The sequence below is a fragment of the Arachis ipaensis genome, chromosome B9 (assembly GCF_059453495.1).
Source record: "Arachis ipaensis isolate K30076 ecotype BB chromosome B9, ASM5945349v1, whole genome shotgun sequence".
NCBI classification, from domain to species: Eukaryota; Viridiplantae; Streptophyta; class Magnoliopsida; order Fabales; family Fabaceae; genus Arachis; species Arachis ipaensis.
Genome location: NC_142444.1, coordinates 84,230,249 through 84,235,267, shown reverse-complemented (window position 1 = coordinate 84,235,267; position 5,019 = coordinate 84,230,249). Strand labels below are relative to the sequence as shown.

Genomic DNA, 5,019 nt, shown 5'->3' with positions numbered 1-5,019 from the left:
GTGACGCCAACGTTAGTGACACCCAACATTGTCACTAATGTTGGAAGGAGCCCACACATGCCACCATGAGCCACGTTAACTCCCATGTTAACTTAGTTAACATGGAAGCTAACGTGGATATGGGAATGTTGAGCCAACGTTAGTGACACTCAACTTTGTCACTAACCTTGGAGATGGCTAGCATGGCCACGTTAGAAGCCACGTTAACCTAGTTAACGTGGACTCTAACATGAAAAATAGGGGCACATTGGAACGTTAGTGACAATGGTAAGTATCACTAACGTTCTCGAAGATTGGCAAGCCTACGTTAAAAGAGCCACGTTAACTAAGTTAACGTGGACTCTAACGTAGGGAAGGGGGGAGACTTCTCAACGTTACTGGGAAAGGTAAGTCCCAGTAACGTGTGCGAAGGGCATAGAGGCAACGTTAGTGGCAACGTTTGTGCCATTAACATTGAAGTTAACGTGGCTCTTACTTGGGTGAGGAACGTTAGTGAAAAAGGTGATTGTCACTAACGTTCTCGAACCCATATTTTCACTGAACGTTAACACCACTAACGCCCTGAGCTAAAGTCTCTGCCCACTTCACACTTTCTCTCTGCAAGTAAAGCCAAGCCCAATGAAGAAGAGAACTGCTTCAAACTCAAGATCCAAAGGCCCATACCCAAGACTTGAAGAGCCAACTAGAAGAACAGAAGAGCAGTATATATAGGAGTAGCTTGGAATTAAAAAGGGAGTTGGAAATTATAGGGAGCCTCTTGGCATAGAATTACTCTCTGTATTTACTTTCTCTGCACTTCTAGTTTCATCACGTATTCTCCATCTTTGTTTTCATTTTTCAGAGCTATGAACAACTAAACCCCTTTCATTGGGTTAGGGAGCTCTGTTGTAATTTGATGGATCAATACTAGTTTTCATTATTCTTCTTCTATCTTTTCTCTTGATTTTACTTGAAAGCTTTCGATCTTCATCCAATTGGGTAGTTATCTTGGAAAAGAAGCTATTCATACTTGGATCTCTTCTGAACCTTGAAAGAGGAATGAAGAGATCATGCTAGAAATGCTTTCTCACGCTGGACCAAATTGGGTTTGGATGGATATGTGACTATAATCCTTTCAACACTTGATTTGGGAAATGCATGTGGTATAATCAGTGACCAAACTTCATCTCTTCTCATGAGCAATTGACCAAGGAATTGGCTATTGATTAAGATTTGAGAGATTAAATTACAAGAAATTGTAATTCAATCACTTAAGATTGCCAAGGAGATCAATGAGTGCATTGATTGAGGAAGAGATGAAAATGAAATTGATCCGCAGAATGCAACATCTCCTGAGCCCAATGAACTCCCCATTTCTGATCTTACCCATTCTCTTTAATTTCTGTTACTTACTTTTATGAGCAATTCCCCCATTCCCATTTACAATTCTGCAATTTACTTTCATGTCATTTGCTTCCAGTTCTTTAATTCTAGCATTTACTTTTTCTGCCATTTACCTTCCCGCCATTTTATTTTCTGCAATTCTCAACTCAAATTCTGGATTCACTTAACTAGAACATTCATCTAATTAAAGTTGCTTGATCAATCAATCCCTGTGGGATTTGACCTCACTCTATTGTGAGTTTTTACTTGACAAATTCGGTACACTTGCCGAAGGAAATTTGTTATGAGACAAGTTTTTCGTGCATCAAGTTTATGGCGCCGTTGCCAGGGATTGATTGTGCATCAACAATGATTAAATTGGAGGATAAATAGATTGAGCATTTTATTTTTGTTTTATTTAATTTTCTGTTTGAGTCATTTACTTTTTGTTTTAGTTAATTTCTTCCCTTCCCCCTACTTTTTCTTTGTTATTTACAATTCATTTCACTAACCCACTAACTGTTTGATATATTGCATCACTCACACTAACAGTAATTCTAACAGATATACTTTCTGCCCCTATTCTCTTTGCTTGTACTTGTTGGTTGTATGACAGGGAGAAGAAGCGGGGCTTCAACTTCCTTTGATTCTGAACCTGAGAGAACCTTCCTTAGACTAAGGAGGGAGGCAAGAGAAAAACGTGTAGTTGGTGCTGAGGAAGAGGAGGAATACTTTGAACCAAACATGGAAGAAAACATGGAAAACCATCGTGAAGAAGAAGCTCACAACCATGGCGGAAGAGGACGAGCAAATCATGCTGGGGAGGATAGAAGAGTTTTAGGCTTTTACATCAATCCAAACCCAGGAAACTGTGGAAGTAGCATTCAAAAGCCAACCATCCATGCTAACAATTTTGAACTGAAGCCACAGCTCATCACCCTTGTTCAGAACAACTGTTCGTTCGGAGGGAGTGTCCAAGAGGACCCCAATCAACATCTAACCACCTTCCTGAGAATATGTGACACAGTGAAGTCTAATGGTGTTCATCCTGACGCCTATAGACTGCTCTTATTTCCATTCTCACTCAAGGAAAAGGCAGCCAAGTGGCTGGAGTCTTTCCCGAAGGAGAGCTTGACAACTTAGGAAGATGTGGTGAACAAATTCTTAGCAAGATTTTACCCTCCTCAACGAATCAATAGGCTGAGAGCTGAGGTCTAAACTTTCAGGCAACAAGATGGTGAGACTCTGTATGAAGCATGGGAGAGGTTTAAAGACCTAACAAGAAAGTGCCCACCAGATATGTTCAATGAATGGGTGCAGCTGCACATTTTCTATGAAGGGCTCTCTTATGAGTCAAAGAAGGCCGTAGACCATTCATCCGGAGGATCTTTGAACAAGAAGAAGACCATTCAGGAGGCCATAGATGTCATTGAAACTGTAGCAGAGAATGACTACTTCTATGCTTCCGAAAGAGGGAACACAAGAGGAGTAATGGAGCTAAACAATGTAGATGCTCTGCTGACCCAAAACAAGCTCATTACCCAACAGCTGGCTGACCTCACCAAGAAGATGGAGAGGAACCAAGTAGCAGCAATCACCACTTCATCAACAACCCAAGAAGGAGTGAATGAAGAAGCAGAGGGAAGTCAGGAGCAAGCCAACTACATTGGGAATTCACCTAGGCAAAACCATGATCCATACTCCAAGACCTACAACCCTGGATGGAGGAATCACCCAAACTTTGGGTGGGGAAATCAACAAGACCAAAGCCTTGATCAAAGACGCCCAAATCCAAACAATGCAGCTCACCAACACTTTACATCTAGACCATATCAACACCCCATAACAACACCTCTCCACATTCATATCTAGGCCAAAATAACCCTCCTCAGCCTGACCTATCATCATTTGATGAAAGACTCTCAAGGATTGAGAATCTACTTGAAGGCATAGGCAAAGAGATTCAAGACAACAAGGTATTCAAGGAGGAAGTGCGAACCAACTTCAAAAACCAGGGAGACACAATCAAGAGGCTGGAATCCCAAGTGGGGTATCTCTCTGAGCAGATTCCCAAACCAACAGATGGATTCCCAAGTGACACGGAGAAGAATCCGAGAGGTGAAACAAAGAAAGTAAGATGGGAAGATTGTAAGATGGTCACTATAAGTGATAAGGAGATTGAGGACAAGCCAAGCAATATGTCAGAACAACCTGAAGATACCTCAGTAGAGAAGAAGGAAAAAGATCATCAAGAACCAGAAATCTCACAACAGGAGCTGCTGAGACTTTATGCACCTTTTCCTCAACTGCTCAATGGTGCTGTGGAGAAGAGAATATACTCAAGGTTTCTAGATTTGTTTGTATATCTACATGTCAACATACCATTCATCAAGACTATTCAACAAATGCCTGCATACATCAAGTATATGAAGGAGCTACTTCCCAGGAAAAGCTCACTCAAGGGAGGCCAAACTATAATGATGAACAAGGAGTGCAGTGCCCTCATTCAACCACAGTTGCCTACGAAAAGAAAAGATCTAGGGAGTTTTCATGTCCCCTGTGCCATAGGGGAAACAATGTTTGATAGAGCACTCTGCGATTTGGGAGCAAGCATCAACTTAATGCCCTTATCCCTGGTGAAGAGGCTGCAGATCAATGAGATATTGCCCACAGATGTAGTCATCAGGCTGGCTGACAAAACTCAAAAACAAGCAATAGGAGTGGTGGAAAACGTGTTGTTAAAGGTTGGGAAATACTTTCTTCCCACAGACTTTGTCATCTTGGACATGGAAGAGAGTCACACTCACCCAATCATATTGGGAAGACCATTCCTAGCTACAGCCAGAGCACTCATAGATGTGGAGCGAGGGGAGCTAATATTGAGGATCCATGATGAACGACTCAGCTTTAATGTCTTCAAACTCTCGCAAGAAGCAGACCAAGAAAACAAAGAACCAAGCAAAGATCATAATGAGATGCTGACAGAGGAAGCAAGCACTGAAGCACAACCAGCCCATCTGGGAAAGCCCTGGATTGATGAACAAGGAAATAAGCAGTTGTCACAACTCAAGGAAAAGCTGGAGGAACCTAAACCATCAGAGACATGTGAAGACAACAACAAAATTCCCTTAGAAGAAGAAGTCACCAAGAGCAAGGCAATATCAAAAGGGACAAAGAAGAAGGTACCAAGGGGGTGGAGGAACAAGAAGATCCCTACGGAAGACTTCTCTCCAGGAGATAAAGTGATCTCAGCTTACTTCCCAGATATCCCCCCTAACCTCCCCACTGTACCATCTTAGTTACCTAAGGTCTTCACTATCAACAGAGTTCTCTCCTTGAACATGTAGAGATCATTGATACAACCAATGGATATAAGTCCAAGGCAAGAGGGGAGGACTTGAAGCATTATCAACCTCCCTGATGAAGGAGAAACGTCAAGCTAGTGACGCTAAAGAAGCGCTTCATGAGAGGCAACCCATGTTTTATGAGCTTTTACTAGTGAATAAGTCAATATTCATGAATTCCAACCCAAACTTGACAAACACTTGGTGAAATCCTTATATTGCAGTATATAGTGAAGAACAAGTTTGGTGTTCAAAGCGTGCCAAGAAAGCATGAATGCAACTGAGAGCATGCTAGTCTTGGAGCTTTGAACAG

The 5,019-nt window shown here is 41.9% G+C and overlaps 1 non-coding gene across 1 annotated transcript; it reads right to left on the bottom strand.

Moving 5' to 3' along the window:
* Nucleotides 1-2,559: 2,559 nt before the first annotated feature.
* LOC148545272 (small nucleolar RNA R71) lies at nt 2,560-2,666 on the bottom strand. The gene has a single exon (XR_015901569.1). It is a non-coding gene; the product is annotated as a small nucleolar RNA R71 (small nucleolar RNA).
* Nucleotides 2,667-5,019: the final 2,353 nt, after the last annotated feature.